Genomic DNA, 15,354 nt, shown 5'->3' with positions numbered 1-15,354 from the left:
ATGGGTAGATCACATAACTAATGAGGAAGTATTGAATAGGATTGGGGAGAAGAGAAGTTTGTGGCACAACTTGACCAGAAGAAGGGATCGGTTGGTAGGACATGTTCTGAGGCATCAAGGGATCACCAATTTAGTATTGGAGGGCAGCGTGGAGGGTAAAAATCGTAGAGGGAGACCAAGAGATGAATACATTAAGCAGATTCAGAAGGATGTAGGTTGCAGTACGTACTGGGAGATGAAAAAGCTTGCACAGGATAGAGTAGCATGGAGAGTTGCATCAAACCAGTCTCAGGACTGAAGACCACAACAACAACATAAGTGGATGTATCAGAACCGCAGTACGTACAGAGCAAGGAGCGAGCGATAGGGTCCCACACTGGCTAGCAGAGGCGGTTGGCCATCTGGCGCTTTCGGAGCCAGTGGGACGAGGTGCCGATGCGGAAATCGCTCGTGACGTCAGGAAAGAAATGCGTAGGGGAAGTACAGTTATTCTGGCGCAAGTCAAGTAATTGTTCTTAACAAATATATGCTAACAAGAGGTGGCTTTTGCCATGCAGACATTAGGTAGAATCTATGGGTCACAAATGCTGTCTTTCAGTAGTTTTACAATGCCAGGAAGCTTTTATATTAATAAATACATGCATAACTCTGGTATAACCGAAGATGTACGTTCCTACACGAACTATACCTATTGTACGCTGAAGTTACGGACTGTGCGCCACAGTCGGCAGCCGTCGATAGGATGCCCTCCGAGCTAGTCATGCTGTATACCATGCTCTCGTAGCGTTACCAGTTAGCTTATAATCACTGTGAACAAGCTCATTTCACGGCGTTACTTAAATAAATACACCATAGTGGCGTCCCATGTAAAAATTATCTGCACAAACAAAAACTTCTTTCCGCTCAATTACGTAAAACATAAACAACAGTATTCTACAAAGGGCGTTCAAAAAGTTTTGCACAGTCATCTCTAATTTTTTAATTTTTTGCAGGAGGAGAACAAAATATTTTGTGAACATACTTCGAACATTTAGCTATACATTGAGCCTACTCAATGTAGCCTCCATCGGCTGTGACGCATCTGGCCCAGCATTCTCTCCATGATGTAAATGCACTTTAGTAAAATTATGGGGATTGACTTATACACTTTCGCTTGACAAAGAAAATAAGGTCTTTCTCACAATCAAATGTTTTACACGCGCAGGTGGGCCTTCAGGTAAAAATCAGACGGAGCCAAGTCCGTAGTGTAAGGAGGATGAGGAACAATTTTCCAACCCATTTTCCTGATATTCTCCTGCAGTATAAGGGCTGTATGGGGATTGGCATTGTCATAGTGTAGTCTGATGAGCTGACCCTGAGGCGGGTCTTGATGGCACGTCGCATGTTGTCCAGTGACAAACAGTAACGGTCCCGGTTAATTGTGGAGCCAGGTTCCAAAAAGTCAATGAAAATGACACCACACTGATCCCAGAAGAAGGAGGCCGTCACCTTTCGGCCTGCTCTTCGTGAAAGTCTTGCAATCATCACTGGATACTGCTGCGATCCCCTGTGTGCTCCCCCATAAACAAGGAGCAACTTCCTGTGAATCTATGTGGCAGAGTCATCGCCGGTCTTGAAGAGGAACTCCATCACCGACCGTTGTCGCAACCTGACATCTACTTCAAGGTCCATTATGGCTCACCTGTAAATAAAAGAAAATACTTTTATATATCAACTTATAGCTAAATGTTCCAAGTATGTTCACAAAAAATTTCATTCTCCTCCTGCAAAAAATAAAAAAATTTAAGACGACTGTGCAAAACTTTTTGAACACCCTTTGTATTTTCAGAATCCGACGGCAGTGCTACGGCTCTGCAAGGGGACATAAAACGACGAGAGCGTCTCCACATAACAAGTAGGAAGGATTCCTACTTGGTGGCTCACTAAGTCAGTTCAAGAACGGACTGGCTTAGTTATCGCAGAAATCGGGTGGGAAAACATGGCCAGTTATATTGTACTATCTTTACACCACAATCTACGAACTCGCCAGATAAACTGAAACATTTCTGGAGGTTTAATACGAGTGGGAGGGGAGGGGTTCTTGTAATCTGTGTTGGCAGTATTGACACACTCGTCCACCAGTTATTCGTCCTCCAGTTGGGGAACTCAAAGGTGTGTGACCGCGGGATTCCTCACCGCTTAACAGAAGACCATGAAGAGCAAACGAACTTCTCCATCACGGCCCGGGTGAAGCTCATAAGACTTCATTGGACTGTTCTTCCTCGTCCATCCTACAAACGGGATCTCTCATCTGTTTGGCCCAATGACGTGTTCCCTTTGCGGAAAGCAGTAGTTGGATGATGGGGAGATTATTGATGTAGTAAGACGTTGGATGCGAAGTTGACCAGTGGATAGGTACAATGCGGGCATACAAACCCTCCCATGAAGGTGACGTAAGGCCTTCGCTTTGAACGGTGATTATGTTGAAAAAATAGAGTTTTTAAGCCAAATGATTGAGGAATCACATTGTGTATTGGAATCCTCAATAAAATCAACCCGTTTTCAGAAAAAAAACTGTTTCACAACTTATTCACCGCCCACCGTACATACAACACATACAATTAACATAAAACTCTCACGATTCGCGAAGGAAAGACAAATCTTTGCAATTAGGCGGCTGAACTTACCCAGCAGAATCTCCCAGCCAACCATGTCATTCGATACTCAATCAGTCGCAGTGATTTGTGGTCCTTGTTCAGTTTTGGCTGTATACCGAATCTATAGTTCGATATTATGTTCTTCTGGTTTTAAATGGTGGAAAAAAGAGCCGTTCGCCAGGTGATAATTTGTCGAAATTTTGACACAGTGACACGAAGGTTGTGTAAAATATAGGGTAATTCTTGCAAAGTAGTAAAAACGGCAAGCAGACACTGTTAATAACACTACTTATAACAAACGAGCAGCGCCGTTAACTGTTTCAAACCAGAAGATCAATCCATAACCGTGGTTTCTAGTTTAAAATTACGTTTAAGTTGTGCTGTTCGTGGGACGTTGATTCTTTTTCGTTGTGGCCAAAATTTCCTTGGGTGGGTGGTTCCATCGAAAACCGCACAGGATTCGAGGAGTCCAGGCAGTGAATGTGCATATCACCACCACTCGCGCTATCTGAAGCAAACGAATGAATCAGTCGTCAAAATATCGTGCAGTAAGTGGAAACACCTGAAAACAAATCAATAGACCAGAATCGTTTTATACCAGATATACCTATAAGAAAGAAACCACTCCGTGTGCAGCTTGTAAATCTTCATTTTAGCATTTTACAATCTTCATTGTAGCATGCTACAGTCGAGTGAAAACAGTAAACCGGGGAGTGACGGTGGAAGGGGGGGTATGGCGGTTGCGGCCCAGCACCATGGGGGGTTTCCCCTGGCCGTGTCAGGGCTATGGAAACAAACTGAGGTAACTATAAGAAATGCACGAACCAGGAGACTTATTCTCTCGTTTTCTGCGAGTCCATAAATGTCCTCTAGATAATTCAGCATATACAGCGTGTACGGCACAAACTGCAGGATATATTCCTCACACGCAGACGAAGAAATTATGTTATATGAACACGGGAAACGCTTTGTTTCCATGTTGCAAATAATTTTCTCCAGTTCATTAATCACGGGAAACGCACACGAACAGAACGCAGCAGCATACCACACGCAGCTCTTTCTCACAAGAGATGTTCAATGTGCCCTCCGTGGTTCATGTGGTCAACATTCAAATTTGCAGCTGCATATGTTGTACAGGCACTAGGATCGTCATCAACTGCATGAAGAATTGCCGCCTCCCATTGCGATGTCCTCGTCCTTCTAGGCCTATCCGGTCGCGAGTGTCAGGCTTAAATGCCCCAAGTCGATAATCAATGATTTCAAAAGTTTTTCTGTCGGGGCACTTTCGTCCTGCCTCTATTGCCGTCAGCTAATCCATACGTCAGAGGGGGATCTGCCATGTCTGCATTTGTGTACACTCTCATTGCACGAGCCAGATCTGTGATTACATAGTAACCCGTGTGCTTGCAACGGTCGTACTGATCGTTGAAACAGTTATTGTTACCGGTAATTAAGCAATACGTACTTCGCATGGCAATAGGGACTTGTAAAACAGAACACTAGCGGTGCACAACGTAACCAAACGTCACCAAGAGTGCACATGTTCCCCATGATTCTAACGTTCTGTTCTTGTTTCCCATGACCTGTGTGTTGGAGAAAATAGGTTGTAACATAGAGACAAAGGCGTTTTCAGACCCATGTTAATACAACGTAATTTCTTCTTCTGCATGTGAGGAATATGTCCTGCAATTTTTTCCGTACACTTTTGTTACACCCCGTATTCCCAGCCTTTAAAAAAGCAAAAAAGAGAAGCGTGACGGAATGTAGCTGAATCAAATCAGGTGATGCTGAGAGTATTATTTTAGGAAATGAGACGCTAAGTTGTAGATGATTTTCGCTATTGGGGCAGTGAAATACTGATGATGTATATGATGATGGTAACTGTTCTTTCGGACATGTCCGCGCGAGGTGTCCTGGTACTACTGTTACATATCTTCAGTTTGATTCTGACTTCTATAGTGAGCATATGTCTATTGTGACTTTCGGATATGTCCGAAAGAACAGATACCATCTGTGACGGTGCAGCTCGTTAGAATGAAATTACAATGAAATCAATACATTAAATGAATACCCTTAGCTGCATACAGACGTTGATAAACGCTAATGGGGACAGTCGAAACTGTGTGCTCCGACCGGGACTCGAACCCGGGATCTCCTGCTTACATGGCAGACACTCTGTCCATCTGAGCCACCAAGGACACAAAGGATAGTGCGACTGCAGGGACTTATCTCTGGAAAGCCTCCTGTGAGACCCACATTCCCAACTTATTGTCCCGCACTATACTCGTAGTGCCCATGCCGATTACACTCATTACTCGCGGCTCTACCGATTCCCGTAAGAGTTCGGGCAATGTATGTGCATCCGCACAGAAGATGGCCATATGGCCGGTGAGCCTTAATTATATACATGATAATAGTATCTGTTCTTTCGGACATGTCTGTCCGGGAATCGGTAAAGCCACGAGTAATGAGTGTAATGGGCAGGGGAACTATGAATATGGTGCGGGACAATAAGTTGGGAATGTGGGTCCCACGGGAGGCGTGTCAGAGATAAGTCCCTGCAGTCGCACTATTGTCTGTGTCCTCGGTGGCTCAGGTGGATAGAGAGTCTGCCATGTAAGCAGGAGATCCCTGGTTCGAGTCCCGGTCGGGGCACACATTTTCAACTGTCCCCGTTGACGTATATCAACGCCTGTTTGCAGCTAAGGGTATACATTTAATTGTATTTATTTCATTGTAATTTCATACTGATGATGGCCGAAGAACAGAGTATATAAAACGTAGATTGTCAATGGCAAGAAAAGCGACATTTGCCAACAGCGAGTATAAATATAAGTGTTCGAAAGTCTGTAGAGGTATTTGTCTATAGTGTAGCCTTGTACGGAAGTGGAAAGTGAATGATAGGCAGTTCAGACAGTAAGAATGCTGTAGATTATGCGATTTCAAGATTTTGTCGATGTAGGATTAGCATCCCTTTTATTTCATGAGGAATTTATTACAAACCTGTCACAGTGGTAGTATATATATTTTGGCAACTAGTTTTGGAGCGATTGGTTCATTTTCAAACCTGACCTAACGAAGCTTTGTAGTAAACCACAATTTTTTCGCATGAAATGGATGCATAACTTACATTATCGTAAGACATGGCGATCCTAATTTGGTCGCGTAGGGCAAAATGTTTGTAATAATTCAGTGCTGCAATCTGGTGTTTTCATTATTATTGTGTTGCTGCCATTTGTATTAATTTAATGGCAAGACGAACAGCATTTATCGTTTTTGAACCCAGAATAAGTATGCAAGCGTTTTGATGGTAGCCATTAGTGCGCGCAACATAATGCTTCTTATTTGCGTAACAATTGTACATTTTGTTATTGGTATTTATTATATTGACTGTAATATCTGTGCTTTGATGCTTTGTTATTTAAAATGCGACGCGCCCACTGGTCGCAGCTGCGGTCTTGAGTACGAGGCGTGACAAAAGCGACGTCGAACATTTCCTGGTACTACTGTTAGCTATCTTCAGTTTGATTCTGAGTGGTATAACGAGCAGACGTCTATTGTGATATTTATGTATCTTCACTGTGAAGTGCATGTATTGTCAACTTTAAATGGCTGTCATTAAGATCAGGCACTTTCAGTGCAGTGCAGGTATGTCTAATTAAATAGGTAGTTAATTACTGTTCATATTGGTAATTCTGGTTTGTATTTTACTGTTCACTTACATCTATTTTTTAATTGTAGCACCTGTAAGTGAAGCTTGAGAATGAACGGGTTGGTTCGAAACTAGCCGCCAAAATATTTGTACTGCAACTGTGACACATTTGTAATAAACTCTCGTGCTGAAGATTAGATGGGTACTGAATAGTATCGGGTAAAAAGACGTTTCTGCCATAACTGGACTAAAAGAAGGGATCTGTTTATGGCACACATTCTGACACGTTAAGGTCTCGTAAATTTAGTATTGGTGGGAACTGTCCCTGTGGGCGGGGGCGGAGGGATGAATGGGTTGGTGGGGTGGAGGGGGCTTTAAAATTGCAGAGGGGGACCAAGAGACGCCTGAACATGGATACTGGTTGCAGTAGTTATTCAGAGATGAAGTGGCTTGCACAGGATGCAGTAGCGTGGAAGGCTGTAACAAGCCAGTGTTCAGACTGAAGACCCAACAACACCAACAACATATAACCAACAGAGAAAATTACTCAAATGGTACAATACTGTTCTCGTGACACAAACACAGCAACAAGCTGTAGTGTTCTGCGGCGTGTCAGGTCGCAGCGTAATGGAGAGAAATGGGTAAGAGGCAAATCAGTTTGGGAAATTTGTCTGAGAGTCAGAAGCAGTTGGCGTTGGACGGAAGAGTAGCTGAAAGTAACAGACAAAAATAAATAAATAAATAAAGGCAGTCGGCGAAACCCACTGCCCAGTCGCGGCGTTCCTCTTTCGGGCCAGTTTCCACACGGAGCACTCTCCTCTGAAACATCTCATCATCTCATTTCGGCGAGAAGACTCACTCCTCTCTGGGGCATGTGGTCCATGCGTTATGGAAGGCTGCCTTTTATCAGACATTATTTTATATTTTGACAAGACGACAAATACAAACTTACGTGGCCTGTTTCTCTCAATTTCAACTTTCAACAAGGCAAATTTTTTCTCGGAAATAAATTTCACCCAGCATGAGGCCATATTGGCTAAACTGGATGAAGACATCAAAACATGCATGGCGTAGGCTATATTACGGTTAAAATGACACCACATGGTAGTTGCGGGTGGCCTAGTGTCGGGTATGACCCTTCCCACGAGTTATCTTTCGCCTTCGGACTACAGTGTTCATTTAAAAGTCCCGCTGCTTGAAACCGTCGCGTGCCGGGCAAGCGGGCGATGCCCCCCAGCCTGAGCCGGGGTAGCGCCGGCGGCAGCCCGGCGAGCGGAATGAGTCGGACGGAGCTTTCAGGGTGTGGTGTGCTGTGGAGCATCGACACGTTGTTGTGTTTGAGAGAGACTACGAGTGGTTTTGTTTCCTGATATTTTCAGTTTCTGATCGATGCCTTCGAATAATTGCGTAGTTATAGTTGATTAACTCGATTACCTTCCGGTTGTCGGTGTTTTCAGATTCAATGACATTGTGTTTTCTTCCTGGTGTTTGCTGTTTTTACGAGAATACGACCAGGAACAAAGAATTTATTAGTCTTGGTGATACAGTGTTGTGCTAGTGCACTTTTCTAGAGAGTAAATACGTTTCACGTTTGTTTAGCCTGGCACCTAGTAAGTCTGCTGTGCCAATGACAGGTCGTTGTCATTCTATCGTGTACAGCTCCGTCGGAGTTAGATTCCTGTACAAGCACATCCATTGAAGGGGCTTGCCTTTGGTTGCAAGTATTTTCTTAAATTGCGTGTTAGTAAATAGTAAGGGTGGCGTTGCTCGTGGTTATGTTGCAGCGCTTCCGGAACTGACTGAGCTTAGTCTACCAATTTTTTTCTAATTCGTCGCTAGGCATTGGTCCTCATATTTATTGTAAATCACTAAGTTTGAATAATTCTTTGTGCTTCAGCGAGTTTCTAGATTAGGTTTATCTGGAGGTCACTTGTTCCTGAAATTGTTAATTAGGGAGAGCATTGGGGTTCCCAGCTAGAGATTAAGTCTGTTGCAATATTAATGTTGTTGTGACTGTTTTTCTTTTTAACCTGTCACTGTTTGTTATTTGCAGTCCATGTTGAGGAGCTTAATACGAGGGTAAGTCAATTATTATCCGCAATTTAGTTATATTTTTGTTTATTTTGGTATTACTGTCGTTTTACGTTAATGACGCATTTTTTTTTATTTGTTTGTTATATCTTCGCAATTTTCAAGTTGCTAGGTTAGTTTCGTTATCGCTACCGTGCTGTTAATCGTGGCTGCTCCGCTGTCTATTTGCACCAAAGAAGAGCAACCGTCTTTTGTGGTCGGTAGACGTATCACGGGCCGAAATTCATCGAAGACTTTCGGTACATACGGGAACAGTAGTTTGCCAAAACGGAGTGTCTACTAATCGACTGAAAAATTCCGAAATGGTCGTGCAAGTGACATGCACGATGAAGGAGCCGGACGACCGTTTACCGCCACAAATGAAGAAACCATTCAGCGTTCACATGATGATTCTCTTAGACAGACGATTAACTATCGATGTAGTGGCACATCGTCTGCAAATTAGTTACAGTTCTGCCTACGAAATCATCCACAACACTGTGCGGCTGGTCCCGGTGGAGGTTCGAGTCCTCCCTCGGGCATGGGTGTGTTTCTTTCTCCTTAGGACAATTTAGGTTAAGTAGTGTGTAAGCTTAGGGACTGATGAACTTAGCAGTTAAGTCCCATAAGATTTCACACACATTTGAACATCATCCACAACAGACTTGGATTTCATTAAGCTTGTGCACGATGGGTCCAAAAACAAATCTCACAGTTTCATAAACAAACGCGCTTGGACATCTACAAAAAACCTTTGGATCGCTATGGTAATGAAGGGGAAAACGTCTTACACAGGATCGTCACTGGTGACGAAACATGGATCCATCATTAAGAGGCGGAGAGTAAACGGCAGAGTATGGAACGGAAACATCCAAATTCGCCGCGCAAGGAAAAGTTCAAAACCCAATCATCCGCAGGAAAACTGATGCTTATGGTTATTTGGAACTCACAAGGTCCAGTACTGGAACATCATGGAGAAAGCGGCACAACAATAAACAGTGTACGTTACATTGAGATGCTTACTGCCAGGCTAAAGCCTGCAATTCGAAGCAAACGCCGAGGTTGCTGCCAAAAGGCGTTGTGTTGTTGCACGACAATACCTGTCCGCATACTGCTGCCCACACTGCTGAAACGCTCCAGAAACTCAAATCCGAAGTACTGGATCATCCTCCATTCTGACTATCACTTGTTTGCTCCACTCAAACAGGCATTAACGGGCCATCGATTTGCCTGGGACGAAGCAGTGAAAGAAGCGGTGCATTCCTGGCTCGCAGCTCAACCGAGAACCTTCTTTTATGAGGGCATCAGGAAACTTGTACAACGATGGAATCAAGTGCGTTGAAACGTAAGGAGACTATGTCGAAAAATTATTTAATTACAATAAAATTTTATAATTACTTTGCGGATAATAACTGACTTACAATTCTGAAAGGTCATATGTTCAATATAATACCGAAACTTTTACAGAGCGAAAAGAACCGCCAAAACCGCCAGCTCCTAAACGGAATATTTCCTCTGCACATCAGGTCATTTACCGAAAAAAATTGCCCTACCAATAAAAACTGACAATGGATTTGGTATCAGTAGTCCTAGGAGAACTGAGTACTGCTTGCACTCTCTCTGGATCAATGATCGCTCAGTCTAAAGAAAGAATGTGACCCAAAAAACTGAAACGATCTCTGTGCAAATTCAACCTTATCTGGATTAACCGTCAACCCAGCACGACATAATCTACCACGGACAAAGGATCTATATATTCCTCCATAATTCCACCATACACAATCGGATCATCAAGATAGTGAATCGCAAACTCAAACTTGAAAAATGGAATCCATGAATTATGACAATACCACCGATCCAGTGGTTCAATCAAAAGCTACCCTAAAAAATTCTAATAAATTCCAGTGTGTAATGAATGCAGTGACACCTGTAGTGTCCTCTTGTATGGGAATCTGCTTATAAGCCTGGTTCAAATCAAAACTGTAAATACCACTCCACCCTTGAACCAGGCGAAGCACGAATGGAGATTAGGAAGCGGAACATGCCTAAAAATTAACATTTTTTTAGTTCCCTGTAATCTACAGTAGGTCTTGAGCCTCCCCTTGGTTAACAGACTAAATATGCCGGTAAAGCATAATGTGATTTTTACGACGCAATGACACCAAGCTCTAGCACCTTCTCAATGTACCTTTGAAGCCCCTTTACTCTAAGTGGCGATAAGCAATACAGGGCCTTCCTAAGAGTAACTGGCCTGTGTGCTCAATTTTATATTCCAGATATGAAGTGAATCCAGATCCTGAGATCTGCATTTTATGTTTCAAAAACGAAGTGATTACGAATTCCGCGGTCAAGACATCATCAGAGCCTGCACAGACAATTCTGAATTGTGTTGGAGCTAATGCTCTAAATATCTTACGTCGACTCACATGCTGCATTTAGTTGTTGGTCTCCATATGAGGTTGCGCTTCAGCGTACATGAATTTCACCAAGGTGGCATTTATAAGTAGTCGTGAAACACGTACAACATTAAGCCTTGAAGAGTGGTAATTGGTGTGTGGCTTGATTGCCCTAGTTGGTTGTTGGTTCTGGTCCCTGACTTGGGTGTTGTAATTAGAGGTCTTTTAAGTATCGCAAAAAGTGTAACTCCAGCCTTCTACTCAAGTACTGCTCATGGGTCTGAGGGGGTTTTAACTATCAAATGCCTGCCGGGGGAAACAAAAATTTCATTTTCAATATTTCATATATTTATTGATCGAATTAAAAAATTTAAAATTCTATCGCAATCAAACAAAATAAGTCGTTCTCTAAAGTTAGGAACTTTGTACGCGTCTGACGGAAGCGCAACTCACAGCGTGCAAATTACCTAGAATATATTGATCCAGCATTTGAGAGTGAAAGCACTTAGAGGCTATTTCTGGTTTTAATATTTTAATTAGTCTATGGATGAATAAGCCGCAACTAATTTATTAGTTAGGGTTTTGAGTCTACAGACATAAAGGTTGTACATGCTCAATGTCAAATATTTAACACATTAAAACTAAATGAGATGTTGGAAGGTGTTTTATACTCTATTGTTCAAAAATAAGCATAATCACGAAAAGAGGAGATATTTCTTTACCAGGATGTCGAAAGGATCACTGAACTAGCTACAGCTTAATTACAAGATATTTACATACAACAGTGCTCGAAACATAATTTTAGATAAGTTCATAATGCTAAGATACACATTTGTAAATAAATAACACAACTGTGGCACCATTTCCACAACAAAAGACGCTGTTAATAGAGGATACGGTTACCCATAACAGCTACATACACTGCACAGCGACGTGACAAGCTTTCTATATGATATTTCAAGAGCTCTCTTAACAGTCGATTCCAGTCCACAGCAAGAGATTTCTGGAAGTGTCCTTGTTGGAGGTCGATTTGATGCAACTGGCTGCCCTAATTCATCGCAGGCATATTCTATAAAATTCATATCCGGGGACAACATTGGCCAGTGCATGCAACAGATATCTTCAGCTTCAAGAAATTCATCCGCCAGAGCAGCATGGTGCTTACGGGCATTATCGTCCATATAGAGGAAGTCCGGACCAACTCGACATCTGAAAAGGCGAACATGTGGTATCAGTACCTCATCTGAGTGTTTACAGTGTTTCTCCAATCACCAACGAAGATATGCAGCTCCGTACAGCTATTCTACATTATGTCTCCGCACACCATGACAACATCACCTCCAAACGTTGTCTTTTCACTATGTTCCTGCGGCTGTATCGGCTCCTAGGTTCTCTCCAGAGTAATGTGCAACGACAATCATTTTGCAAACTGAAGCGAGATTAATTTGTGAAGAGTACATTCCTTCATTCGTTCATGACTTTAGACGTTTCTGACTCCACAGTACACGAGTCCGTCTTTGTGCTGGAGGAAACAGGATGCACACGACCGGACGTAAGGCAAACAGGTCTGCTGTTCTGAACCTCCAGTACACAGTTTGTAAGGAAACAGCAACCCTTGAGGCAGCAGTTCTGCAGCCATTTGTCTTCCCTGCGTACTTTAACTGCGTCAGCAGTGAGTGCCAAATATCGGACCTGCTGTGGGCAAGTTGTTCTCTGCTGATCTTCTGCTGGCCTACGACGAACATCCCCTGTGTCACAAAACCGTCGTCATAGCCTCAAAATGACACTTCGAGGCGCATCCAAGGATACTGAAACTTTGATCTGTGTCTGACCTGCTTCCACGCGGCTGAGTGTTTCTCCATGCAAAACAGTGTCCAAACAGCGCCTTCGTGGCATTACATTGTCAGCTTCATCAGCAGACTACACTCTCAGTATGAACAGGCGAACAAGACTGAGACAAGAGCAGTCTCACCAAATGTTTGAGTTTACCCTTCGGTTACGCCGCTATTCACAGCACAGGAGCAGTAGGACGAACTATGTATGGTCCCACTCTGCCCTGTTGCCGAATTTATTCAAGATGGCGGATCCGAGATGGCGGCGATAGATATGGCAATGTGATATGAATGGGCCCTGAGGGACGTGAATCTGCTTCAGACTGCAGTATCTGTATGTAGTTTTGGGACACACCAATGGATCTGCTACAGACTGCAGTACCTGTATGTAGTTTGGGGACGCACCAAAGGATCTGCTTCAGACTGTAGTACCTGTATATAGTTTGGGGACGCACCACAATGCACTACCAAACTCATCGTCCTTCCAGTTTCCGTACTGTCTTTTTTACTACCTTATGTTGCAGGAGCAGGCTTCGTTTGGCGTTCACCTTACATATTGCACACTGTTGGTGGCGCCACGACAACGTGTTCCCATTTCCGCCAAATGGTAAAAACACGGTCCTGTCCCCCTAACTCAGGTGTCACTGTTTCTACACGGATTGCAGAAGCTGGTAGATACAGCTCTCTCTGACTTCTGCTCAGTTCGTACTTAAACTGGAACGATCACATCCGCAAAGCTGCAGAATTGGCAGCAGCTGCAAGAGGCATAGAAACTATCTAAAATTTTACTGTAGCAGATAGGTTCGAAATACGCTCCTGGAAATGGAAAAAAGAACACATTGACACCGGTGTGTCAGACCCACCATACTTGCTCTGGACACTGCGAGAGGGCTGTACAAGCAATGATCACACGCACGGCACAGCGGACACACCAGGAACCGCGGTGTTGGCCGTCGAATGGCGCTAGCTGCGCAGCATTTGTGCACCGCCGCCGTCAGTGTCAGCCAGTTTGCCGTGGCATACGGAGCTCCATCGCAGTCTTTAACACTGGTAGCATGCCGCGACAGCGTGGACGTGAACCGTATGTGCAGTTGACGGACTTTGAGCGAGGGCGTATAGTGGGCATGCGGGAGGCCGGGTGGACGTACCGCCGAATTGCTCAACACGTGGGGCGTGAGGTCTCCACAGTACATCGATGTTGTCGCCAGTGATCGGCGGAAGGTGCACGTGCCCGTCGACCTGGGACCGGACCGCAGCGACGCACGGATGCACGCCAAGACCGTAGGATCCTACGCAGTGCCGTAGGGGACCGTACCGCCACTTCCCAGCAAATTAGGGACACTGTTGCTCCTGGGGTATTGGCGAGGACCATTCGCAACCGTCTCCATGAAGCTGGGCTACGGTCCCGCACACCGTTAGGCCATCTTCCGCTCACGCCCCAACATCGTGCAGCCCGCCTCCAGTGGTGTCGCGACAGGCGTGAATGGAGGGACGAATGGAGACGTGTCGTCTTCAGCGATGAGAGTCGCTTCTGCCTTGGTGCCAATGATGGTCGTATGCGTGTTTGGCGCCGTGCAGGTGAGCGCCACAATCAGGACTGCTTACGACCGAGGCACACAGGGCCAACACCCGGCATCATGGTGTGGGGAGCGATCTCCTACACCGGCCGTACACCACTGGTGATCGTCGAGGGGACACTGAATAGTGCACGGTACATCCAAACCGTCATCGAACCCATCGTTCTACCATTCCTAGACCGGCAAGGGAACTTGCTGTTCCAACAGGACAATGCACGTCCGCATGTATCCCGTGCCACCCAACGTGCTCTAGAAGGTGTAAGTCAACTACCCTGGCCAGCAAGATCTCCGGATCTGTCCCCCATTGAGCATGTTTGGGACTGGATGAAGCATCGTCTCACGCGGTCTGCACGTCCAGCACGAACGCTGGTCCTACTGAGGCGCCAGGTGGAAATGGCATGGAAAGCCGTTCCACAGGACTACATCCAGCATCTCTACGATCGTCTCCATGGGAGAATAGCAGCCTGCATTGCTGCGAAAGGTGGATATACACTGTACTAGTGCCGACATTGTGCATGCTCTGTTGCCTGTGTCTATGTGCCTGTGGTTCTGTCAGTGTGATCATGTGATGTATCTGACCCCAGGAATGTGTCAATAAAGTTTCCCCTTCCTGGGACAATGAATTCACGTTGTTCTTATTTCAATTTCCAGGAGTGTAGGTGACTCGCTTCGAGATATGAGAGTGCCAGAAGTATGTTTCACTAGTGGCTGTAATCATTACAAGACTTCTGCATAGGATCCAATGCAGGTAGGTGGTTGAATGGAATGACTTGATTCCAAATCGCACATGGCATTTCTACTGGCAAGCGTAGCACTAGCGATCTGAAAAGCCTATATACATTTCTAACAAGGATGCTTGTGAGCACCTGTAGAACCAAGACCGCTTGCGACAGTAACATAGTCGTTGCGACCATGTTTTATTTTAACATCGGGTGGCTTGTAAGACGATTACACCTCTCTTTTGAAGACAGTGGCACCATTCGCGGGAGAAACTTATGAGACATATCCACCCATCGCTGATTTTCACTCAGTATTGTTTCGTATTGCCAACAATCAGTTATTAGCGAAGTATCGTACTTAGTATTAGGGGATGCATGATATGTTCGCCTTGAGCACCAGGGTTATGAAGTATGGGTGTGTGTTCCGACATGTGCAAACAAAATGACTATGTCCAATCGTAAGGGAAGGTAT

The 15,354-nt window shown here is 44.5% G+C and overlaps 1 long non-coding RNA gene across 1 annotated transcript in view; it reads right to left on the bottom strand.

Moving 5' to 3' along the window:
• Nucleotides 1-1,500: 1,500 nt before the first annotated feature.
• The window catches only part of LOC126474897 (uncharacterized), a 503,290-nt gene continuing 489,436 nt past the window's right edge, over nucleotides 1,501-15,354 (bottom strand). The window contains exon 3 of the long non-coding RNA XR_007586594.1: nucleotides 1,501-1,681. This is a non-coding gene — a long non-coding RNA (uncharacterized LOC126474897). The remainder of the gene's footprint in view (nucleotides 1,682-15,354) is intronic.

Source organism: Schistocerca serialis, chromosome 4, assembly GCF_023864345.2.
Source record: "Schistocerca serialis cubense isolate TAMUIC-IGC-003099 chromosome 4, iqSchSeri2.2, whole genome shotgun sequence".
NCBI classification, from domain to species: domain Eukaryota; kingdom Metazoa; phylum Arthropoda; class Insecta; order Orthoptera; family Acrididae; genus Schistocerca; species Schistocerca serialis.
The sequence above is the reverse complement of the archived record's forward strand: the minus strand, read 5'-3'. Positions and strand labels throughout refer to the sequence as shown.